This window comes from Xiphophorus hellerii, chromosome 1, assembly GCF_003331165.1.
Source record: "Xiphophorus hellerii strain 12219 chromosome 1, Xiphophorus_hellerii-4.1, whole genome shotgun sequence".
Lineage (NCBI taxonomy): Eukaryota > Metazoa > Chordata > Actinopteri > Cyprinodontiformes > Poeciliidae > Xiphophorus > Xiphophorus hellerii.
Window position 1 is genome coordinate 2,498,371 of NC_045672.1, and position 26,826 is coordinate 2,525,196.

Below are 26,826 nucleotides of genomic sequence, written 5' to 3' on the forward strand. Positions count from 1 at the left end.
CACAAAGAAGTACATGATTGTTGAGTGGAAAGAAAGTCATACATGATTTTTCAAATGTTTTGTGAATAAAACTCTTTAAAGTGTGGCATACATTTGTATTTATCCCTCCTTGAGTCTTTCTGTCCCAGCTGAAGAAAGGCATGATGCTGCCACCACCGCGTTTCACTGTGGGAACGGTGTGTTTATGGTGATGCACTGCAGTTTTCCACAGCACAGCATTTTCCTGAGACCAAAACTGGCCTGACCTTCTGACCAAGGTGTGGTGTTCCTTCAACTATTTTTTTCCCTTACAGTTTCTTCATAAACCATATCTGTGCAGAGTAAAGCCAACAGTTCTAATTGTCATGACAGATTATCCTACCTGAGCAGTAGATCTATAGATTTTATTCCCAATTGACTGTAATTTGTACATTTTTGTGTAGATATTGGTCTTAAATTCCATTTATAGTAGTACTTAAATTTGAGTTGGTGGAACCTGTAGGTGGGAATATTGGAGTAAATGGGTCTGAATGCTATAAGTCATAGTGTACTACTTTGGGTTGAATTATTATGTAGAATCCCATTGAAATAGATTTGCAATTTGTGGTTGCAACATGACAAACTAGAAAAAGGTCAAGGGGTATGAAAACTTTTGCAACGTGCTGTTAATGACCATGTATTCATACTTTTACTGTAAAAGCAGAAGCTCAAACCAAGCCTCGCCCCTGAAAAGTGCGATGTAAAAACAACTCAAGAGGCAAAGAAAACAAAGAGTGAACAGGGGCACACATCTGCGCTCAGTGAGATGGCAGGTGCAATCAGTCAAGCTGAACGGGAGCATCTTCAATCACAGACCCTGATTGTTGTCAGACAGCCTAAAACCGGAGTACAAGGAGGGGATAAGGAGCTCACGGAGCCGCAGACTGAAACGGGTCCAATGCTGCCACCAATGCGCGCCTGGCAGAAGTGCGTCGTGCAACCCCCGATGTAACGCACCGGATCCACTGGGGGGCGCATTTTCACTAAGCTCTCCATCTCTCTCTCTCTCTCCTTGTTCCCTCTTCATCCGTATGTAGCAGGGGGATGCCGGAGTCCAACCGCAGCTCCTGTCTCATTCATGCTGAGCGCTGCTCTCCTGTGCGCACGGATCTGCAGAGCTGAGCTTTTTGAATCGCTGCTGCTGCTGCTGCTCTGACGAGCCGAGCGGGAATGGAAACGTCTTCTGCTGCAACTCTGACATCCTAAAGAAAAGAAGAAATAATGCCAAGCAGGGATAATACAAAACACGGCTTAATAAGTAAGTACAGGCAAACTTTTTCCACCCTCTACTTTTTTTGTTTTTGTTTTTTAAATAATTTTCTCCATTCTTTACCACCTCCAATCATACCTCTGGTCTCTCCTTATGTTATTTTTTTCCCGAGCGATGCTTTCTCGTTTTCACCTGGACCAAGAATGCACTACTCCGACGGAACATTTTTCGTCTTCTTTTCCTTTTTTTTTTATTTTTAACATTTTGCACTTTGGCGCTTTGAACGAGCAGCTCCGGGTTGTCGCTGCGCACACGGGGCGAAAGCAGCCAGTTGCGCACGCTGGAAGGTTGCGGATCTTCCACAGGACTGAACATCCCCAGTTTTGTTTTAACTGGAATTTCGCAAGTTGTTTGCAGGAGGCGGAGGGGTCTTTAATTTTGCTATAAGGGCACTGCGGAATTTGGATGCAAAGTGGATGTGTATTAATATAGGATGCATGGACGTGAGTTTTAGGGCTTGTTTAGTGTCAGTTTGGTGCATCGAAGTAGTTATGTGGTTTGCTGAATAAATGGAAATTCACTCAAGGCATCCAGCCAACTTGGAAACCCTAAAATTAATTCTCTATTTTGTTTGCAGAGGCGCTGCTAAGATGAGGGACAGGCAGGGTGACCACCCCTATGAATTTGTGTCACTAACTGGGAATTTCATTATTAATTATATATCTCCTCCACATCAGATACATGTGGAGGAGATATACTTCCACATATATCTCCTCCACATCCATCATCTTTTTCCCTCCCATTTTTTTTTCTCGAGATGCATCAGACTGTAAGGTGTAAGATGTTTTTAAGTTTGCTCTGGGAATTGATGTTGCTTGAATATGATTTCCAGACTTTGAACCTAAACATTGGTTTAAATGTGTACTAATAGATTTATTTCATATTTATTTTTTGGTGTAATTCTTGTAGGTCACAATGTCATATTAAAATTGGCTTAAACCCTGATTTATTTAATTTACTTTGTTAATTTAATTTTTACTTTTTGTAGCATTTTAAATTCCTCACCCTCCTCTGGTGCCCACCACCACATATACAACCTTCACCACTGTAAAAAAGCTTTTCATGTTGAATTCTACGTGCCCCCTGCGCCCCTTTAATCAACCACCCCTTTGTAAACTTTTTGGCGGCACCCCTGTTTATGTGTTCAGGAGCCTGAGACACTCTGGAATTGTGTGTGTGTGGGAGTGCGCGCATGCATGTGTACCAAGTTTTTATGTCTTTGTGGGGACCTGTGTGCGTGCATGTGTGTGTGTTTGCTGCCCCTCATCCACCCACATCCAAACATTTTGCCATCATTCGGGAGTCGCATCAACATGCGCTGACAGTTTTGTGTCACCTTATGAATTTTTGACTTGTGTGATGTGCGTAGGTGCGGGCTGATTTGGAAAGACTATACGGGCAACGAGCCACTGGTCTGGCTGCCAAGCACACAGAAAAAAAAGAGGAGGAGGAGGAACGAAAAAAAAATCTTTAGGTGGTGTGTTTGTAGGGAGAGGGAAAAATGGAAAGCCTTCCCTTTCGTATTCTGAACATACCTACTCATCCTCCACCTACCCCCCCTCGTCTCTTTCTACTTCCATCCCTCTTGGGGTTTGAGCTCAGGAGGATGAGTGAGAGTGAGCTGATGTGGAGGAGAGGCAATGCAAGGACATGTGAGAAATATTTTAATTTTTTTAAAGTACATGTGTCATAATGACACAGTTGCCCTGGGACTCCTTGATAAGGCAGAATCCTTGAGCATCACCTCCACTTTGGAGCCGAGGCGTGACGCCCGGAGCGACTGCGTTTGTCGTTGCGCCGACGACACTGTGACCGCCGGGAACATTTGAGTTGCTGTTGCACCTGTGAGCGTAGAGAGGAGGGATTTATTTTTTTTTAAATAGAGGTTTTCAACCCCTAATGAGTCAGTGTCGGACTTGGGCAACAGCGGTGAGCTGTACACCCTCTGAGCTGCCTTTAACCCAATTACCCAGTTTATTCTCGGAGTCTTGTATTATTCATTTGTTCTTAGAACATAGAAACTCCTCTTCTTGCTGTGCTCTGATCAATCTTTTAATGTGTTATGTAGATATGTGGGTGCTGTATCTAATTTCCGTCAAAGAGACTTCAAGTTTGCCGCTTCCCACGCACATATGAAGAGTGCAAATTATTAAAAGTGAATATAGTGGAATATCTAAAGCTCCCCTTTTTTTACATGTTTAAATGTTGTTTTATTGAAGATTTCTTTAGCTAAATATACATGTTTAATTGGACAAACCACCTTGCCGACATTTGGGAAGCTTTTATTTAGGCTAACGCAAGTGTGTGCGTGCATGTGTATGGGGGTCAGGTGGTGCAGCGGGGGTCTCCGCCCAACTGCCTCAGACCCCGGCTGAGATGAGAGCCACAGAGAATCGACACAAACCCCGCTGCTCCTCGCCCAGAGAGGCTGCAACAAACAAAGACGCGGGGAGGCAGAGGAGGCAGCACAGATATACAATAGAACTCGTCAATAAAAGCGCTTTAAGTTTATCTAGTCTGATAAACACCCACAGGAGGCGTGCACCGCCATAACTGCTACTACATGACGGAATGAAACCAACATTAAACCGAGAGCTTTTTATGCATGGCACTTTCAGAAATCTACCTTTAAGTACTGTTTAGGGGCCCGGTGGGAAGCGAAGTGCCGACCCAGCAATGTGAGAGCCAAGTTCTCTCCTGTTGAGCTGCTGCAAGGTACATTGGTGTTTCACAACAAAACATGAATATAGTCTGATTTAGCTGCTGTTGGAATCTGATTATTTTGCAGAAGAGCAGTTCTTAGATTACATTTTACTTTATTTTTATAAAATAGATGTAGTAAAGTTGCTTAATGTTAGGTTTCCCTACATGAATGCACATTTGATTATAAACTTAAGTTACATTTGGTTTGATATGCATTTATTAGCAAGTTCTGTGATAGGCTGTTCAGATTCTGGAAATTTAAAGTGCGGGAAGATAAAGGAAAAGTAGCTTTAAAGTTGAAACAAAAATATATTTAAAATAAAAACAAAAATGTTAAGCTTATGGTAATATCCATTCCTTTGAATTAATTTTTTTATGCCTTTGTGCACATGCAGAATCTACATCATGCAGATCTTTTAGTTTTGGGAATAGTCTAACACTGAGTGTTACAACTAAACCTTATTGAAGTATTTTCTGTTCTAGGTAACATCCTATTCATAACCAAAGGGGATTGATATCATATTGGTCCGAAAGCAGCTGTTCTTTATAGGCTATCTACCAGGGTCACCAGTCCACTGCAGAAGCGCAAAATCTTACCAAGTACTTTTCATCTAGTTTCTTGTGCAAATATCTTGGCAAGGAAATACGACTAAGCTAACTCGTATACAACTTTAAATATCGTTTTTAAGGCAGTAATTCCTTAATAATGATGAAAATGTACTAGTTCCACTGGCATAATGTGGGAAAAATCTACCAGTGGAACTAGTACACTTTTTATTCAACATTATGGAATTATTGACTTAAAATAAGTTTCTAGGTTTAGGTAAGTATTTCAGTTAATCACAGAGCTAGATACAGGTATCTAGGTAGGTAGTCATTAAGTGTGGTTGAGGTTGGTGGTTTTTCTTTTGCCTTTACCTACTGCGTGTTGTGTTTCAGTAAAAGTTGCGCTAGAGTTAAGATGTTAAATAGAGCAGGACTGTAAAGCATGATATTCGGGCATTACATCCTCACCCCAATGCTTGAATATCTCCACAGTATATTTAAGATAAATTGAAATCGTACTCATGTATGTAGATGTTTTCATAGTAATTATCAGTTGATTTTTTTCCCTGTTTAATAACAGGAATAAAAATGCATACCCTAGGTATGTATACCTTAATGCATACCCTGACATAAAGCCACTGACATTATGTCAGTGGTTTAGTCCACCTTTCTTTTTCCACTGTAGCTTCTTGAAAATGTTCCCAAATAGCAGAGTTTAGCAGTAGCTGGGAGTCCTTGATATTTTGTCTTAGTGTGACTTTTTAAAGTTACCCTACAAAACGTTGCTTTTAGCACTTAGTTCCACTCATACGCACTCTGGATGTGTTTAGGTGCAAAACAGCACTGTTACATATTTTCATGGGAAGGTGTGTTTTTTGAAATCTGTTCTTACAGATTTTATAGCAAGTTTTATGTCCTCTATGCAATTAAACAGGCTAATACATAACTTGAGATTTTTTTAAAGCTAGACTTGTGGATATGAGAGAAAATACATGTTTAATCTAAACTTCTTTGACAGACATAGAGAGATGATATCCTGTGGCAATAACCTTAACACTTCTAGTATGCAGTGTTCTTTAGAACTTAAAGCCACTTTTTTCTGAGTGACGCTGTAAGCAGTTTGTGTCTGAGTCAGATGGAGGATTGAGGAGAAGAGGATAGCAACAAGCTACAGAGGTAGAGCTGCTTTAAAGCTGCTGGCACCTTTTTGATCCAGCTCCCTGTCTGAAAGGCCACAGCAGATCAAACGGGGCAGGTCGACTCAAATAGTTCACCTTGTAAAGGGAAAAGACGGTTTTGATGGGGCACAGATGTGACGGGCGGCCGCGGACGGAGGCGACGTGCCACCTTGATCTCTAACCGTCGCTTCGTTAGCTAATGAAGGAGCTTTTCTGATTGTATTCAGCACCTGCTTTAGGAGCTTTCATGGCGAGGCAGAGGCCATGTGGGCGGGTGGCTCCTCATCCGAGTCCAAGCGGAGGAGAGATATTTCTACCGTTTTGTCAGCAATTAAAAGAATTTCTTCAACCCAATTTTCCTCTGCTTCTGTGGAGCACGCAGCTTGTGTTTAGTGTCCCAATTGGCCAATTTCTGCCGTATGTTCTGTGCTGTCTGAGCAGCTGAGACAGAAAAATAATCAGTTTCTATGCTGCATATATCTGGCTGTGAGTGTGTGTGTATGAGTGTATGCCTGACCTATATCTCAATAAGTAAGTAGAAAAAAGAATCCCTGAATGTCCTGTTTTTGCAGCATAAGTTAAGGCAGCTTGTCTTGTTTGTTGCATATAAACACATAAACACATGTCTTCTTTATACACTTTTTCCCTTCTTGTACATCCAAAGTTAGAATTGCATCATTCTTTATTTTTTTGCACATAGCTTTTAGATGCCGATCTCTCTTTTACTTTCTACACTTCCAGTTGGATGTTTTGTCAGAAGTTAATAGAAAAAAACCCTCTTTTTGCTGCACTTTCATTATGAGTTCACAAAGGGTCACCTAAATTAGATTTGGTGTATCAAAAGCTCTAACTATAGTTTTAAAAGTCCAATGCTGTGAGCCCATCTGTAATTTTCCACACCAGGCTGATCTGAACCTTTCCATTGGATTTCCGGTTGTCCTGCTGGATGGTGAAACTTAATTTTTTCTTTTTATTTTTTTTAAGGTTTTGTTGGCCCTAGTGGCCATTATTTGAAAGTGGTCAGACAGGAAAGTGAGTAACGAGAGAGGGGGGGAAACATGTGGCAAAGATCATCAGGCTGATCACACTGCAATGGTCACACTGAGGACTAAGGCCTCCTTATGTGGGCTGTGTTTAACCTCAGCGCCACCACAGCATCCATGGAAGGTGAAACTTTTGACAGGTTAGCTTCCATTATTGCCTTGTGTTTCACTCAGCCAATCTTTCTGTCCACTTTTCAAACCACTTCCTGGTCCATTATTAGCATTAGGTTTTTCATTTGCCTAAGAGAAAATATCCCAAATAAAATACATAAAGGTTTTTAGTTATAACATGGGAAATACATGTTAAAGGTTACAAGGTATGAATACATTTACTGTGTATATTATTTAATGCTATGAAGAACATTTAATGCTATACCCATTTGTACCTGCTGCAAGGATTAATTTTAACATGCTTCATTTGCTCTGGGAGGCTGCAGTCTAAGAGAGAGCAAACTGTTTGAATGTTTGGAAGTAGGCTCAAAGTCCCACATTACACCTTATGAAAAAAGTTCAATTTTCCCCAATTCTTTCAAAGGAAATCGCAAAAGCATTTGACCTGAGAGTGAAACCCGCCTTTGCTTCTGAAAGAGCTGCAATATGCTTCAAGAAAATAATTGTATTCCACAGCGAAACGAGAGATTTAAAGACAATGGGATTTTTTTCCCTGTGTCAAAGTGGAGAAGAAATGACCATGAAGAGGAATTGGAGAGGTCCGTGAAGGTGAAAGGATTTGTGAAAAGCGGTAATATATGGATTGTGTGCTGTCTTTGCTTGCTGCCAGAGCACAATAAAGAAGGGAGGTGAAGTGACCAGATGAAGGAGGCTGAAGAAATTGGAACACTGGAAGGGTGAAGAGGTTAAATGGAAGGGTAGTGATAGATGTGACTCTACAACCTTTTTTTGGCTTTTAGTTTTGGTGAACGTTTGCAGCATCATAAAGATGAAGACCAAAATGAAAACCCTTTTGGCCTTACTAAGCTTTACCCACATTCTTTCCTATGGCTAACCAGATTTTGTTTACAAGTAATGACAAAATCAGCTTCATTGCATTTGTAAGCCTCAATAAACAGTAAATAATGGGCCAGATTTAAAAACGTTTAAAAAATTCATTTTGGCTTTTCATATATTTAATGGTACCACATCCTTTAGTACGATATGTAAAAAATACTCCAAATTAGCTATCAAGACTTTTTTATTCTTTATCTTTTCATCGAACCATTTTAACGCAAAAACTTTTACCTTCACGTAAAGTAACACATATTTAAAATCTACCAACTCAGGAGACTGTTCAGCTTAATGGTGCGTTCACACCAAACGGGTTTTGAACATCAGGCGCGTCTGGTTTACATTAAAAGTCCATGTGGAGGCACGTCAAGTGCTCCGTGATTTGAAGCGTTTGTGTCCATTAGCATTGAGCCCAGCTGCATTTTATTTGAATATCTTAGATGCAACCAGTACAGAAAAACAGGGTGAAGCCAGTAGAGCAAAGAAGAAAACATGTCAGGTTAACAAAATGATAAATGGAAGAACAAAAGAAGAAGAAAAGGGAGTCAAGAGGGCAGTGTCTTCTACTTATTTTTATTATTATGCTGTGTACAGGAAGAAACAAAGGTAAGGGAATATATTGTACTGTAATATTTTTACATTTTCATACACATTCCAGCCAGTTGGGACCTTACCGAAGGACATGCAGTTTTTACAGTACATCATTTTGGGTCAGGAACTCCCCATTTATGGACATGTAATCAATCTAAAGTTCTTTAAGTATTTGATAAGGGACTTAAACAATGTAAGCATCCATTTTTTCTTTCTTGCTTGGTGTCTGGTGTATTCTTTTGTGAATAAGAGTTTGATTTAAGTGTGTTCGCCGCTGGTGTGTTCAGTCTTGAATAACCTGTGCTGGAACTTAGCTATAAATCAAGATCCCATCTTTTTGTTACCAGTGTTTTGGATAACTTTCATAAAAGTTTTCAGGATGACTAATTGTGATCACTAATGAATAAAACAAATTTATGGCCCTAAAAGCTGTGACAAAACTAAAACCCATGTGGACAAGCAAGGAAAGGACACAGGAGGGCAGAAAGTACTTATACATAAGGAATATGTCAGTGTATTTGCCAGGCTGCTGACAAAACCAATTTACCAGCTGCTGAAAAATATCAGGTAAGCAGGCGATGTCATCGATTTAATGTTTTAACCATTTTCAGAGATCCCTGTTGGCTCTGCTAGGAGGAGGCCGCAGTAAAACGACGGGCAGGAACGCTGAGTCAGCTCCTATAGTGACACTCCCCTAATCATCACACACATGCTTCTGCGCACACACATCTCATTTTGTTGAGTGCTTAGTCATACTGTGTGTGTGTGGGCGTGTGGGTGGGGGTGTGTGTGGGGGTGTGTGTATGTGAATGGGAATGGGGGAGTTACTATAATGTTTTGCCAATGACTTTGTGCGTTCAGAAATAGGATCATAGAGCCATATGTGATGCATATTGTTTTCCATGATCAGAGGCATTTCTCTCAGGTTTAGCGCTTTGCTGAAGGACGTAGCAGCTGCTGTTCTAATGAAACATCTGCAGAGTAAGCAAATGTGATTTATTTTAGCCCATCTGATTGTTTTGGATTGTGATCAGCTAATTGATTTTGCAACAAACTGGCCGTCGATGGGGTTAGAGTGTCAGGACAATCGAGCTTCAGGAAGGGGTAGAGTGCAGGACTCAGTGGCAGGTGTCTGGCTTTTGCTTTGCTTTTATAGTTTTGTATAGTGACTGTTGGAGTCCCTAAAAGTGAAGATCTGTCAGTCCAGCTTCAGTTTCCTCCTCTTCATATTCATCTGGACTCTGCAGGACGGAGGAGCCTCGCAAGAATCAGGATTGCTGCAGTTCTGATATAACTGCTTCCACTCATCAATAAAGCAAATCGCTGGGTCAAAAACATACTCAAATCCATTTAAGCCAACGCGAGCTTCTCTTTCTCAAAACAGCAGTGCTAAGGCATCTCCCTAACCATTTAAAAGCTACCCCATGAATTGCCACTTTTATAAGCTTGCAATGCGCTGGAAGCCAATATAAAGGCGACACAGACAGGCAATTTAGCCATCAAGAAACACAGGGGGCTACAAGTGGGCTTAAATTAGGGAGAAAGTGTTGCATTTCACTCTTTTGGTGAAAGCTGCAGTGACACAACCACAAGAAACCTTTGTTTAGCAAAATGACTTTACTGAATAACTTGTGTCCATTGGGGCTGTTATTTTCTGTTCTTCTACCCATCGCTGTTTTTTGTTCCTATTCTCAAGTAGTTTGAGTTGATACTGTGCCACTAGTTGCTTTGCCCTCTTACCTATTCATTTTTTGTCAAGCTCCTCTTTTAGTCAAGAGTATAGCTAATTTTAAAAGAAATGAAAAACAAAGGAATGAAAAAAAAATCATGTTAAAATTAAAGATCCACAGAGAAATCAGCTACTGACATCAAACAGTTGTTTCCAGGGTGATTCAGATACTAGGTTATTTTGAAAGAAGCAATAGTTTCTATGACAGTTCAATACATGTCTGGTTCATCCAGGCTGTGAAGGAGAGAGAGAGAGCAAGACTTCATCATATAACAGGAAGGCTGAACATAGCACAGCATAGTTACTTTGTTGAATCTTGTAGAGGTTTTAGCCTGGATCACCAAAGATGCTAGATTTTAAAATTTTGGGGGCTCTACATTTTTCCATTGGATTCATGTAGAAGGGGATTTTTTTTGTTGCTAATATAGGTTACTAAAACTCATGAAAAATGTGAACTCAAACTTTAAAATGACTAATTTTCATTTTGCTTTAAAATAGCTCAACCCTGTTTTACACCAGTTCTTTCTGCTCATAATACAAAGAGTTAATGACCGCTCCTATCTGGAAAGGCTAAAAATTAATATTTTAAATGTTGATCTTGCATCTTTTTAGTACGTAAAGCAAAACTGGAATTGGCAACAAAAACAAAAAAAGCTCATCAAAAAACTTGAGATCAGAAATTGTTCACAAAAATCTCTAATTTACCCAAATACTTCCTCTGAAGTTCTTGACTTCAGAGGAAGTATTTTGGCTTATGCTCTCAATTTTCTTGCATTTATCCATATCAGGTCCTCTTGAACAACAAGTCACAAACTAATTCCATGTTGTGCTGTATGTGGACATTAAAACACTCCAGGTTTAGTGTGGAATTCAGGCTAATGTGAATGTAAAGCAACATCAGTCCAACCCATGTATTCCATAATGTTGTAAATCTTCAGGATGTTTGTCTGCAGAGTGCCGCTCACCACAGTTTTACAGGTGGCATGGTAAATGGTCCACAGCTATACAGAGCGTTTTAAGCTCCATCCATGTACTACAAACCACTTTACAAGGTGTTTCTCATTCACCCACTTTTCAGGTCTTTGTTTTATGTTTTAGTATATTTCTACTGTATATGCATATTTCCATTGTGGTTCTCTGAACCTTTATCCCTAGGTACTTAACCCCTTTAATCCCAAATTTTTTCCTGCAAAATAAGTGCATGCATTTCAATGCTTGGACCTCCCTAACACATGATATTTATGAATTATTACATTTTATGTTGGTTATGCTAGTGAAAATGTAGATTTTATACTCGGCAACAATTGTTGCCGGTGGGAAACTGCATAGTCTGTATTGCACAAATCTGGCCTATTTATACATATAAAAAAAAATAAGAAAAATCATGACATGCATAACTTACTATAACAAAGAATGGTTACAAGAGTGTTCAAAAATATTTTAGATACATAAAGATTCAATGCCACATCCTGCAGATGTCATTGTCTCAATGTGCCGATTGACCTTTGACCTCATTTGGTCATTTCATCAATGAGGCAAAGTCAGGAGAAAATGTTGGTATGAACCAATCTGCATCTGAGAGGAAATCCTTCCTGTTCCATCAGACCAAGTATTCCACCTTGGCCCTGTCCTAAACTAGTTTCAAGTGTGGCGTCATCTTGTAGTTGTCGTTCAGTGATTAGGCCACATTTTGTGTAAAGATTTGCCTTTTGGGGGGTGAAATAAGAGAGGGCTTCAACTGTGGGAATGACAGTGATGGAGAAGACATCATTTCTAGGTTCCTTCAGGTCTAGAAGATCTAAAATATCTGACATTTTTAAGCTGTGTGGGAACAGCAAGGTATATAGAATAAACAGCAGAGCTATGGACACATAGCATAGTGCTGTCTATGTATTATGCTAGTGGCAACAATTGTTGCCATGCTTACATTCACTCTTATGATCAAAAGATGAATGAAGGGATACAATTTTCTTTATATATCAGTAGAACATATGATATATAAACATATGTTGAAAATATTTTATTTATATTTGTTTATTTAAATATTTTACTGACTTCCTCTTGTACAGGTTTGTAACTGACATTTACCTCCAGCGTCACAGGCAGGAAGTAAAGAGGTCTGGTCATGTGACCTTTCACACTAGATACATGAAATTGATATTGCTTAGAGTTGACACATTGTTATTTTATTTTAAAACTTCAATTAGCTGCCAAAAGTCAAAACAATTGTTCTAGAGCTTCCAGAAGTTAGAAAAAATGTCTGGCAACAATTGTTGCCGGTGGGATTAAACGGGTTAATTACCCTGAACTCTCATTCTCTAGAGGGCTGTTTGTTGCGTTCGTTTTCCTGCACTGTGGTGTTTATGTAAATGATGTCTGCTGATACTGAGAGGGTCACCCGACTCGCTGCACCTGTATGGTAGTGGGTTTCTGAGTGTGAGAGGAAAAGAGTCTCGGTGTAAAGGTTTATTAAAAATCCTGTTTCTACCACAAAGATTGTGAGAAGAGAAAACAAAGCCTCTCTCTTGTTTCTAATAGTCAAAATATGTTAAATTGTGTTTTAAATGAAATAAAGCAGACTGTAATTAAAATTAGATCATGTTATGTTACACATTTTTCATTTAATAATTAAACAAAGCTATAAATGACATGTTTAAATTAATTTTACAGACAATTGTATTTAGCTTGGAGTAGATTACAATCCTCTGTTCTTCTGCAAGGAAATTTTTTCCTAAGCCTTGAGAGCATGACTTGTTTCATCTTTATTGGGACATTGTATATTTGTTTTTATGGGTTGAATCCCGAGTGGTGATGACTTTCCCTTCACTGTCGTTTGTCACACCCTGTGTGCTGAGCCCATTACCCCTGATAGACGCAACCAAGCTAGCAGTAGCCAGGGCAGCTACAACGGGACACGACGGCAACAAAAGTCGGACATTTTCCAATTTTCTTGTGCCGAGTTGCAAGCCCACATGTCCACGTCTACTACGTTCATGAGCCGAAAATTTGACAGTTGCTTCGCTGCAGAATGGCTATCAGTCGTCATCTTACTGTGCATGTTCTGCAGGAAATGAATGGAGAGGGAGTGACATCACCACCATCGCATTTAGTCTGAAGCTGCGTTCAGACCAAATGTGATTTGAGCATCAGGAGTTTCTTGTTTTAGGTGTGGATGTGAGTCTGGGGCACATTGAATAATGACGTTTGTTTTCACCACTGCCTCACCACAAACAAACCCCAGAAATGCAATAATTTTTGCTATTGATTAAAATACAGCAGGATCCCACTGCCATACCGTATAATTCTGTTTTTTTTTCCTTCTTAAAATTCATTCAAGGTGACATTAAAAAGGTTTTAAAAAGTCTTGAATTTGACTTACTGCTACCCTGACCATGCACACTGACTCTCACCTAACTGCAGTTTAGAGAGCCCAATTAACCTAACAGTCGTGTTTTTGGACTGGTTTTGGACTGTGGGAGGTTTTGGACTGTCTCTCCGAATGGAGAGAACATTCAGACTCCATGCAGAAAAAGCCCACAGCGCGGATCAAACGCTGCGAGGTACCATCAACCAGCAATTCCAGATTAAAAACGTCACAGATTTTAAGAGTCAAATAACCTTAAGGTTGCTCTGGTTCTTCTGCGACTCTATTCATGAACCCACTTCCATTCAGTTTCCTCATCCGTTTTGCCGATTAAACTCTGTGTTTGACTGTTTTATTCCTCCCGTCTCTCTCCGACTAGTACTGTTGGTTTTACAGATCTCAGCAGACCGACTTGTGGAGGCTTTGCTGCAGGCAGCTCCTTCTCCTTAATGAGAGAAATGGAGCAGTTCCTCGCATTCATACACTTCCACACACATCTTGTGTGCGGGCAGGCGTGTGTGTGTGTGTGTGTGTGTGCGCATCAAAGCTCTATGTGTCTTACTGCATGCAGTGAGAGTTTGTGTTTGTGGTTTTGGTGAAATTGCCCGTGTGTGTTTAAGTCAGCATGTTTTGTGTGTGAGTGTAGCCAGGAGGTTTGTTTTTGAGCATTAGTGTATGTGTGTGTGTGTGTTTTTCATGCCTTACCCCTGCACTCACCGTTTTGAATTCTTTCCTCTTGTGAAACCGAGGAAGCGGTGGTGTGTATGTGGCGGTTCGACACAACATTTCATTTTCGCGCTGCGTGCTGATGTAGTCGACTGTGTTCTCCTGCAGGAATCCAGCTTCATCTTTCATTCTCCCAGTTCATGCATGCCTGCATCCGAGTCTTTTTCTCTGCACTTTTAATCTGTAGTTCCCATGTGCGTCTTAACTAATAGGAAAATAAAAAATCACTTCCGTAATTAGTCTTGTTGCACGCAATCTGTGTCAAAGAAAGACATGATGAGATATTTGGCTGTGGCTGAGCATTCAGAGTGTGAAAGTCAATGGATGCAGGGAATTGTTGCTTTTTTCGCATTAAAGAGAAAAGTCGCCTGCAGCAAAGCCTCCTCCAGTCGGTCTGCGGAGATCTATAAAACCAACAGTACTTGTCAGAGAGAGGTGTTGGAGGGGGAAACCTCTCGTATAGCGTGTATAGATTTCAGAACCAGATGCAGAAACTCAATGAAAAGTGGTATATATTCAGAAGGAACCAATAAATCACCAAATAATTTATAACTGATTGAAAAAGACGACATTGGGGAATCTTAAATGTGAATTATGACCTTCAGTGGAGTGACTTTATTTTTTGAGCTTTTCCATGTGCTAATTATTTGGAGTATTTGCCATTTTCAAATTTTTTTAACTTTCCGTAAATGGCTTTTTCAGTAATGAAAAGAAGCTACGTGTTACAGAAGACTTTGTACAGACTGAATCGGTTTTTATCATGTGAGGTTTAAAATAACTTAGTCATGGTATGTACATGTTTACTTTGGTTTAAAGCTGCAGTATGTAACCTTTATAAAAAGAAAAAAAAGGGCATGATTCACAGCGCTAAGATTGGTTGTTTCTGACTGTATTTCTACAAATAGCACTAGGAGTATTCAGTACTGTCATGACGTGTTGATAGTTTTAACAAACATGTAAAAAACAATCCTTTATAAGGTATTCCATATACTGCAGCTTGTATCTGTCATGTTGTATAATATTTTATAAAAGTCAACTGGTCCAAACAGAAATTAGTACCGAAAATGATTCAAATGAAAATGTAATGTGAATCTTAAGAAAATGTAATGTGAATCTTTGGTGAGGTTTGAGTATTTTATAAATTTTTTTGTCATAATAATTTATCTAAATACTGCCAAGAGAAATACACTGATGGCGAGTGGAGAAGCACACTGGTGTGAAATGAATTGTTTATACAGTAGGTGTGAAATTTTGAAGGGGAAAATTCATACTGAGTTGATTTTAGTTTGGCTTCAAATTTTTTGTTGTGTTTTACTTTTCTTAGACACTTTTCTTTTCTCTGGCTGTTTGTTAGGATTTTCTAATTGGTTCTTTTTAGCTTAAAATATTCAACCCTTTCAGACTGAATTCTTTAGTTTTGTTTGTGGGGTGAAGGTGGGTCGTTTCGGTCCACAGATCTGCTAAGCATGTTGGTGTTAGATTGTGTTGGACAAATGATAGATGTAGTTTGGAAAATAAACACTTTTTTCACATCACACGAGTCACATGATCAACAACCAGATGATGTCATTGGTGCATACCATGATGAAGAAAACAGGAAGTAGTTGATGTTGATGGTGTGGCATGTTGTTTTAGTGAATTATCATGTGAATAAACTTATTCACCTGTGATTTTAATTGCATTTCTTATTTAATGGAATCACAGCAATTGTAAAAATGTTTTTTGTTTTTTACATTTATAGAATATTGACAAAGTTTAGCACACATTTGTAATGAAAACACAGCTATAGACTCGTAATTTTACAGAATAATTTACACTTGCTGTGTGAAAGCTTGTAGCAAATATTTGTGCCACACATAAAGCAGAAATTCAAACTAATAATGCATAAAAAAGATAAATACTCCCAAGCGTAACCTTCAAATTTAACCATGGCAGTGTCACAGATAGCCGCCATCTTTCCATAAATGAAAACAAACTGCTTGAATTGATCTGCTATCCAAAGTGTTTTTCTCTCATTGACGAGATATAATTAGGATTTTGATGAAAAGTCAATCTCCACGGGTGTTAAGAAACACCTCTCTTCCCCGTTAGGGTGTTGTTTCGGCGGCTTTAGGTTCGGTACATCCGTGTCGGTGTCGGCGTGTGTGACGGGTCTGTTCGAGTTCTTGTTTGATGTTCGGCCACCTCTTCTGCGGGGATTACTCTGGAGGCTGCAGCTGGAGAGAGGGGAGCCATAAAAGCTTGAAAAGAGTGTGAATTGACCATAAAGCTCTGCCACTCTGAAGGGATTAGCGGGGGTTAAACTGCAGCGCTCGATAAAAAACTGTCATTTTCTCTGTCACACACTGTAGGCATGCTGTGTAGGCACGAATCAGAGACAAAGATGTAGAATTACCTACATTCCAGTTTCTGTTCAGATGTAGATATGTGTGGTTATGCCTATCATGGATGTTTGCATATTTGTGTTTGTGGCTAGGGCTCTGTTTACAGCTTTATCTAATAATGCAAAATGTGCTTTAAGTTTTCCTTTTCAAAGAGCGGCTCCGTCTCCCTTCCTTCCCTCCAGTTTTTGAGCCACAGCTCGAGTTCTGAAAATGATTAAAGCGCCAGACAGACCAATCAGATAAGGCTGCTGCAGCGGCCACAGAGGGTCCATGGTAAGGGTGAGAGGTCAAATTCCTTCCTCTCTGGTCGGGACTGTTCTTCACACTCTTGCACTGTAAACTGTCACAGATGTGTGCACCAAATCCAAAACTTATCGCACTTTAGCGCACCCCAAGTAATCGTTGCAAGACGCATTGGTGATGTCATCCTCCTGCAATCTTTTTGTTATTGTCCGTTTTCATATTTTTTTCAACAATGGAAGACAGAAAAGGGGCAGCGTTTTTGTTGCTGCTGTGTATTTTTCAAGCAAACATAGATTTGCCAGGCTAAGCTACAACATGGTTAATGGAGAAATGAAATTTTCCTATTTCAGCTTTTCTCGCACTTCCCTTCACGCTTGGAGTCCCGGCGCATTTTTTCCACATTCTGCAGGCCTGGAAAAAGAGGCTACAAGAGCAGAGCAGAAGCTTTAACACACACACTTGTAAACACACACATATGCATAGTCACAGCTTTTTTTTATTCCAGATGTAGATTGACTTCTTAATACAGACACATTCGAACATGCATCAATTCTTCTGTCGGTTTGGTACGTTTTGCCTCATAGTGCTTTAGCAACAGACCATACATGTCAGGCAGCCAGATCGCTGACAGTGGTATGTTGATTATACGCCGCAGCTATAGCCGCTGATGTCTTGTTTATGTGAAACATGCGCCTGCTGGCGAAAGACTATGTCAGCTCCAATAACACGGTGAAGGAGATTACTACTTGAATGCAGCGGGTATATCAACTCAAACATCTGGCTCCCTCTCCACCAGAGTGTGTGAGTTGCAGCGAGCGTTACTTCACTCCAGAGGTCCTTTAGGAAAAGCAAGCGGGGCTAATGCAGCGGGAGGGGGGGAGCCAGATTAACAGATTTTATCACTGGAAATAGGACTAGTTTTTGCAATCCACAGAGCTTTCCTCTTGTTTGTAGCCCCCCCCACCCCCAATACACACACACACACCCCCACACAGGCGCACACCCCTCCACACGCCCCCACACACGCACCCCCCCACACACATACACATGCACACACACACCCAGGCACACACAGGCATAATTAGTATTTCTGCACAGTTATTGTTTTTCCATCTTTGCTGATATATACTATTTAATGAAAATAAAATTTGGTGGAATTTATTACATATGTTTGTTTGAAACCGTTTGTGGTTACAATTGTCTTGCTTTGTTACAAGACTAGATTTTGTTTGCTGTTCTGTTTTTTGAACTTTTAATCAATAAGTCAAGTTTATTTTTATAGCACATTCAGGGAGTTCAAAGTGTTTCGTATCATAAAAACACAAAATAAAACGTCATAAAAACAACATACAAGTGACAATTGACAAACCAGTGACAGACATTACATTAAGAAGAGTGAATCATTAAAATCATAAATTTTTCCATTTATTATGGCTCAAAAGTAACTCTATCCAGGTGAGCTTTCGTCTTGATTTCATGGAAACTCAGTGTTTCAGCTGTTTTGCAGTTTTCTGGAAGTTTGTTGCAGATATGTGGCGCATAGAAACTGAATGCTGCTTTGACAATCAATGCCAATAAACCTGAAAGAAAACAAACACTACATAACCAGAAAGATGTCTGTACAGATTTTTCCTTAGGATTCATGGGTTTTTTTTTTATTAGAACTGCTCTTTTTTGAATTCTTCTAAAATTAAAAACCTGCTCAGACACAACTTTCCTTTTTTTAATGTGCTTACCCCTTAGAGTGGACATATTGTTACACGAGGCTATTTCTGTTTCCTTCTGCTAAATCTTTACTAAAAAAAATCTCCCAACAAAATACATCTCTGGCTACCTGACAGAAGTATATTTAGGCCAAACCAGAATCCTTCCACACGAGTGAAGAAAAAAATATTCAACTGAATGTGTTAACACTTTCCTGGTGTTTTATGATGAGAGGGGGAAAAAAGCTTATAGGGTGAGACAAAAACAAGTAAACAAACCGAGCCAGCTAAATAGTTTGTCAGTGCCAAGCTCAGAGAACTGAGAAAAATGCATCATGATTGAAAACGGTCCAAAAGATTTGAAACTTGGGACGGGAGGGTTTGACGAAAGCTATCACTTCTCTATCTCTGGCATCACCGAAGGTGGCCTGTTGCTCTGTGCCAGAACGTCCTGGCGAAATGAACAGCTTGTTTTTCCAGACTGCAGGTTTCAAAACAGGCAACGCTATCAGAAGGCAGCCATTTTTCTCCGTCTAAATGCTTTTAGATAGTTGCAGACTATCTCAGTTTTCAGAATATTTACATTTCTGAACAAGTCAGCAACTCGGCAAACTGAATGTGCCTCATAACCTTGTCTTTGATGGCTTTGATTAATACTAGGAGGGTCAACTGTAAAAGCTAGTCACCACGATAACTCAGTTAATGGTCTGCTTCTTGCAGTCTTTCCTACTTGTTTAGTCTAATATTGTGGCCTAAAGTTGTGGTTGTTTGGCTTGAGGCTTAGCAGCTCAGTAAGCAATCTTTCTTCCCCATTCATGGCTTCTGCATGCCCATATCTTTAACTCAAATTTGCTTCTTCGCTTCACGGACTTGGATGAAGTGATGAGTCCTGTTATTGACTCGGACGTGTTTCAGATACCAACTCAGAAATGGTGCACATCATATGTTTTATTTGGACCGGGTGCTTTTGGTAGGACAGAGAGTCGATACCAGAAGTGAAAAGATGTCCTGAAGTTAGATGGAAACATTCTTACTTGGGTGGGTATCGTTGTGGTGTTTTATTTCTGCTTTAGGGTTGTAAAATATTTTGGAAAACAATAATAGCTTTGGCATGGGTTGCTATTTCTCTCAACTGGGATATGTTAGTTGCCAATACCATAACATTTCTACGATTTAAGATCCTTTTACTGAAATGTGTGACTGACGTTTCAGTAAAAGGATTGATTTAATGGAATAGAAATCGTTATAAGTGTTAAAAATCTGGCTTAATATTTCCAGTCATGATGTTTTACATGTGCCATGGCCATTTTGGTTTGGAGTTGTTAAAGAAACTCACACTTTCAAGTCGGAAGTCTGACTTCAGTATGTTTTTGGTGATGTTCATGACATTTAACTAAAAAGGATTCATTCCAAATTTTCAAAGTAAAGGTATTTCCAAGATACGACGGTACACACAGTATATATAAAGAACTACTAGTATAAATGTAGCAATCAAAACTGTTATCATATATATTTATATGATTCTAAATATATCATTATATTTATAATGATAATAATAATAATAATTAATAATATTTATAATAATGCATTTTATTTGACAGCACCTTTCAAAACACTCAAGAACACTTGACAAAAATGAAACAGAAATTATCCAAAAGTATAGATGTTTGTTGTGTTTCTTTAGATAAAGCATTACATATTGTGAAACTGTTTTGTTTTTTTTAAGTTACAGGGTTCAGATATTTTGAAATCTTAACTGGTGAAAAAGGATAGTTGGAAGTTAAATAAATTCTTGGATGGGCTGATGGCAAACCGCCTGCTTTGGATTTTTGTTTGGACTTTGTGTCAGTCGTGCAGCAGCAATGAAGAGTTCAGGTTTCTGCCTTGTCCAAGTTTTGTAGTTTAAAAATAAACTGATGGATTCAACTAAGAATTAACTTTACACTAATATTAGCCCCGATTTCCTTAATTTTGCAAGATCTGCAGTTGGCTGATATTTGTAAGAGAACCAACTTTGCCTACCGATCTAGCTCTGCAAAGGCCTGAAAATCCTCCACTGTCCCGTTTTGCTCTGTTGTTAGAGATTACTGACTGACAGACTCGCCCACCAGGTCACGTCTGCAATAGTTACCCCACTGTTGCCAACTTAGCACCTTTGTTTCTATATTTAGCTACTTTAAATACAAAAAATTAACATATTGGTATCAGATTTTTTTAAAGATTGGTGATTTCCATAAAATCACCAGTCATAGCCCATTTGCTACTACAAAAAACCGTGAGTGTATTTTTATTACAGGAGTAGGATATGTCTATGAATAAACTCAGTTTCCACTAAATATTCTACCCAGATATAGCAGCTCTTCTTCTAGTGGATCTCTGATCAGCTTAAAAAAAAAAAAAAACAGCATAGCAACCACAAAGGAGACCAAGCGGCTTGTCAGGATTGACTGGAAACAACCTTGTGAACTCCTCTGATAATCTCCTCCCAGCATCCTCAGGGGGGCCGGTTGTGTCCCCCAGGTTAAGGGGAACGCAACATGTTTACAGTATTAGATTGCTGCCTTCGAAGCAGATCCACTGAGACGCTCTCCGTCTCTGTCCGTCTGCGTCCCCCTGCCGGGCTTTTCTATGCTCTCACGCCCTCTCTGACCCTCGGGCCCGGGGGTGTCCCATCCGCATGCCTGAAGGAAAAGAAAAAGCACTGAGCCGCAGTATGATGAGGACACGGACTGTAACTTGGGATCACCTAATATTTATCCAGCAGCAGCAGGTTGTCGTCTTGTGGGTGAATAAAATCGGTAATCCTGTTATTTCACTGTTAATACTGTTTTCATTTTCAAATGGACTCAGTGTGTGATCCATGCTGAGAGGTCAACATTAGGGAAACCTATACGATGTCTGTTTTTCTACTCTTTTCAGCAGCTACATGTTCTAAAAACATCTTTAGAGATCATTTAGCTTTGACTCTAAGTTGGATAATCCTACCCTGTTGTTATGAGGGTAGGATAAGTACTCATATCACATATGAGTACTTTAACTGGATTTGTAATCACTGAATAAAAAAACAGTAATATTCTTGTTATTTAACAAAACAAACCACACAATCAAATAGAAATCCCAGCATTTAACCAAAATTGTCTTCTGGGGCAGTTATTTCATTCTGATTGAAGGAAATCCCTAAAGGGAGGCCAGTTCCAAAACGTAGCCACTCGGACGGCTAACATATGCTGACGCTTATTTATGAAGCCCTTAAGGTGCAGGCCTGCCAAAATCTACACTGAGATTCTGTGCCTGGATGAAATATTGCTTTGAGGTTAACAAGAGCAAATCATGCACATCTCTAGATGCATTAGGAAAACGCAACAAGCTGCAGGAGTGACCTTCCAGTCCTCATAGATGAGTCAGTGAGTGGCTGGACGGTCTGGGTTAAAGAACAAGAGCAACTTCAAAGCAAGATTGTTGAGAAGTGAAATGTCAGGAGAAGGTGATTAATTTGTTCAAGATGAGTTCAGCATCTTCATGGTTCTTCACAGGAAATAAATGTATCTGAAATGGAAAGTCACAGGATGTGGAAACTAAATGTTCATGTCTGGAGGTGGAGCTGTCAGAAATTGTGTATTCTAGACCAACATTGGACTTAGTTTTTTGTTTTTTTTTAGATTTATGGTTACCTGTTTGATTTCAATAGGTATTTATTTGGATTTTTGCAATGTTTTTGTTTAAGCAATGTTTTCACCTTTTGCTTAAAGTAGAGATCCATTAGCATTGGTATCGACCCATGTTAGTCATTTTTTAAGATATCTGTCTGGTTTCCATCATATTGCTGGTTGTGTGTGTTTGGTCTTATGATATTTGCTACAGCATGTGGCAGTGATGCAGCAATGGGAGTGTGTAACTGAAGCAGAAAAGCAGAGTCAGTGTTGTGTGTTTGTTTGTTCACTGTCGAAAGTATCAGTAAATATCAGTTATTGCTCATAACAGCAATATTGGATAATAGTATCATCCCAAACTGTCACATCGGTGTGTCCCCAGTTTAAAGTAGTGTTTAATTTTCTTGTCCAAAGTCAAGAAGTACGTAAAAAGGAATATAAAAAACATGCCACGACGTAACCAGAAATTGAATTGCGATGAACTCTTAAGTCTTTGTTCACTCCGCAGCAAACATGGCACACTAAATAAAAACAGTAATGAGCTCATATCAAGTTACTCTGTAGCTTGATATGAGCTCATATTACAAAGATGTATTCTGTGAATTGTTTTAAAAACAGAACAAAGTCATCAGAAATGTTGCTGAGTGAAACTCTAAAACACTTTCTCCATTTGGCTCAGGCGCTGAGAAACGTTCAGCTAATAAAATGCCAACACAGTTTACAAATAATCTTTTGAAAAAGTCTAGATGTGTAACAGCCACTAAAAGCACTACATCCAACAGATACAAACATTTTTGGTTCAACTTGTTTTGTATTTAAATAAAATGGCAAACGAAAGATGTTGCATAAAAATTTTTTTTTAACATTCAAATGAGTCGAGGTGAACCCTTTCAGCCGTAGTTGTGATCAGATGAGTATAATTTTCCATTTTTAGTCAGATCAGTCAGTCATATGGTAACTTCCTATTTTTAGATTAAAATACAAGACTGTAATTTTCAGCTAAATCAGCAGAGGGATCAATAAGAGTTCAAATCTAGATTATCAACATTAGCTGTGAACACTGATATGACAAGCCTTGAACTGCACATGAACCAAGCATCTTTCAGTTGTTTAGCTTTCCTACATGTCAGTAACACCACCATGGTGCTTAATTGGCCCTTGCAGTAAAATGTTTCCTTCACTTCCCTACAGGAAGTCCAGAGGTCGGGTTCATCAGCAGAGCAGCTAAGTCACTGGAACGGACTCGTTTTCCAGCATCTGTATCTTTCTTTTAGATCCCCCCTGGTGAGAATTAATCACCCACTGAGTTCCTCTTTTGTCTTGTCCCATTAATATATCTTAGGATGGAGAGGTCAGGGTTACATTTCTTTACCTGTACTTCTTTTACCAATGGAAAATTACAGTGACAAGCACTATCCCTCACTACCTCGGAGCTTTGGCCTGGCAGCAGAGCTGGAATGCTGTCTGGACTGTGATGTGATAATCAGAACCAGACTCAAGCAAACCAGGACCTCATCCAATCACAATCAACCCAGCAAGACACTTCAGGAATTTCTTCTCTTCCTCTGCGACTAGGGCCTCACGCCAAAAAGACGTAGGTTCTGGTTTGGTTAGCAGTGATACTGGAAAAACATATACCTCCAATGTTTTTAATCTTGCACCTGGAGTCATCCCCCCCCATCCCGATGGGAAAACAAATTAGTCTCCGGATTGTAGTTTGTTAATGTTTTGTCAGAAAAGAGGTCTGTTGTGGATTTGTTGTCAAACTGGATTAAAATGAGCCGTGTGTGTTCACAAATTATTAACTGGAGGGCTGAAGTGTTGAGAGAGATTGAGACGTGAAATGAAAATGAAACGCACTCTTTTTTTTTTTTTTCAAATTGTGAAAGGGAAAAAAAGAGCGGCGATGTGAGGGAGTTTTTCACCGTCTCAACACATCGTCCCCAGTTCTCCCTTTAGGGACATGCCAACCTTATAGGGACCACTCTGAAATGATCTCTGTGGACACAGAAACTCATTTCAAAGAGTTAAAGCAATTTATTTTGGTTCCTTGTTTTTCTTTTCTTTTGGATTTTCTTAACCAGAACAAATAAGTTACAAAATCTGATTAGCTTCTCTGATCACAATAGTTTATTCAAGCTAGTCCCATTAAAGCAGCATGCATCGGGGGTGGCTGATTTGCATTAAGCATTCATTTCATTCTTTTGACACTGGACGAAGATGTTGTTTGTATGAATATTAGAATACATCTCCCAACAGCATCTCTCCTTGGTGAAATCCTGGCAGTCAGCCCACAAAGAGTGTAGTTCTAGTATATCTGTGAAAAAAGGCCTTTTGAGTTCATTTAAGCAAATGTGTCAGTATTCATTAAGCAAATGTGTTCGTACTGGTGTGAAAAGAAATCAGACGTCACACTGGGATCAGTTCAGGTTAAGAACTTGACAGCTGTGAAGTGAAGTTTAGTATTCATTCACACCAGTTCTGTTTAGTCCGCATTAATCAAACTTTTTGTTGGCCTAGAAAGGCTGCTTTATTTGGAGAGGTGTGAATGTGCAATCAAACTCTGAGGTCAACCAAAGCAGCTAACTGTAGCCTAAAACTCAGGTCTCAGGTTGGTTGAAGTGAACTCTGGTGTGGTTCGAAGTCATATCTGAATGCCAAGAGAACTTGAAACCGCTCCAAAGAGCAGAGCATTCTGGGTAAATACAACCAAAGCAAAGATGCGAGTGTAGCGCGAGTGGTAGAAAGGAGTCAGGGTTTTTTCACAAACACGAAGGAGAAATCCTACAACTGCTACCATCTGACACGACTCCACTTCTTTCTTGCATTTTGTGAAAAAGGAAGTTGCACTTGTCGTCTTCAGAGGTTTTGGTATTGTTTCTTTCAATGGTTGTTAGTGCAGCGCCACCGCAGGCGACAGGGTTCGGTTCATTTGACACAGTGGAGGGTGAAAGTAACAAAGGGACTTTGATGTGGACTTAGAATTTTATTGCAATATTTGTTGTACAATTGTGATAATTATACAAATTATGATTAAAAACCCCTTAATGTTTAGTTAACTGTGAATGCATAGCTTATTGGCACAAACACAAATATTGTTCTTGAAAAACATTCCCATTTGTAATGAGCTAATTCAGCCCACCACTTAATTTAAAAAAGTGTGATTTATATTGCATAGCTGCACATATTAATTACATTAAATCATATTCTTGAATTTTTTGATGCTCTAGTGGAACAAACTGTGGAGAAAGTAGTAAAATGACATTTCCATTCATCCATTTGTTAGTTTTGTTTTTTTATTTACATCATTTTTTTATTTACTGAAAATTTCATGACAAAATTCTTATAAAATTTTTTTAACGAGAAATAATAAATGATGCAATAAATGCCCACCCCTAGCCTGTTGCAGATATTAAAAGGAGATTTTGCATAAGAACGTACGGAAAAAAAAAACTACTAAAATCACCACTTCTTGTTACAATCAAAAACCTTTTTATTTGGTGTAGTAAAAGCCACAGTGGAGGGGTCAAAGTGTCAAGGCTATAGGCTAGATTGCTCACTTTCTGTTTCCCTTTAATAGACTCACCATGAGTGACTGGACTGGACCGTGTCTCACCCTTTTAGTTACTCTGAAGTGGAGAAGAGAGATTTGGACGTAACGGGAGCAGGAGGAGAAGTGTGAGGGGGTTAAACACTGTGGATTTAGATGAGCTCTGCCTCAATCGGATCTGAACGGTTGCATGCACTTTAATAAGCACTTTAAATTATATTAAAGATGCAAATGTAGCCTTTATGGGGGGGAGATTGATATGCATGGAGGAAACGCACGCGCGTCTTTGCCTAAGTGTGTATAACACTTAATCAGGCCCCTCTGTTCATTAGTTCAGTGTAATTGTGTTAGCAGTGTTGCTGGCAGGGCGGGAAAGAAAATATCTGTGTGTAAAGGTCACATCAGAGAGGAGATGACATGAGGATAGATGACATACGTGGGAGCCTCACACACATCCACCCCATTGCACAGCAACACACTCGCACATAAACACAAAATGCCGCTCTCAGATTAGGACGGCTCCGCTCGCATTTCTGAGCATGTGTTCAGTTATCTTTCGTTCCCTTAAGCTATAGCTTCATGTGTGCGTGCGGAACGTGTGTGTAGGTCTGCGTAGGTGTTTGAGTGGTTCATTCGAGTGGCAGCATTTAATCAAGTGTGATATTCCTTCCCTTTTTTAAGCTCTGAATATAAAATGTTGGCTGCAAAGGGAGCTGCGCCCATATTATTTTGGATAATAGTTTAGGTTCATTTATAAAATCAGGCGAGATTTGATCTAATTATGAGATTTAAAGAAATGTAAGTTGAGACAGTGAGGAGGAGATGAATAAAAGCAACACAAACGGCAGCGGAGGAACATTTTAATTGTCTCTTAATACCAGTTAGGCTCACGTCGTTTCCTGCCTTTCTGTGTGTGTAGGTGTTGAACATATCTCCTCAGTGCAAGAGTGCCTGAAATACTGGAATGGATTGTTGACTTTGGACTGATCCAGGACTCCTGCAATGCATTTGCATGCCACAAGCAGCTTAAAAAAAACACCCAAAAAGCCTTTCAAACTACAAAATGGCGTCCTCTGAAGCCAAACTGAAGTGTTGGGAATTAGTTTTTTTGATGGATTCTGCT

The 26,826-nt window shown here is 39.5% G+C and overlaps 1 protein-coding gene across 2 annotated transcripts in view; it reads left to right on the forward strand.

Annotated features, from left to right (window-relative positions):
• Nucleotides 1-1,073: 1,073 nt before the first annotated feature.
• Nucleotides 1,074-26,826, forward strand: part of LOC116723678 (plexin-A1-like) — a 279,486-nt gene continuing 253,733 nt past the window's right edge. The window contains exon 1 of one of the 2 annotated variants that reach the window (XM_032568758.1): nt 1,074-1,276. The gene's annotated coding sequence lies outside the window, so the exon portion shown is untranslated. The remainder of the gene's footprint in view (nt 1,277-26,826) is intronic. The other variant, XM_032568767.1, reaches the window with a different exon arrangement.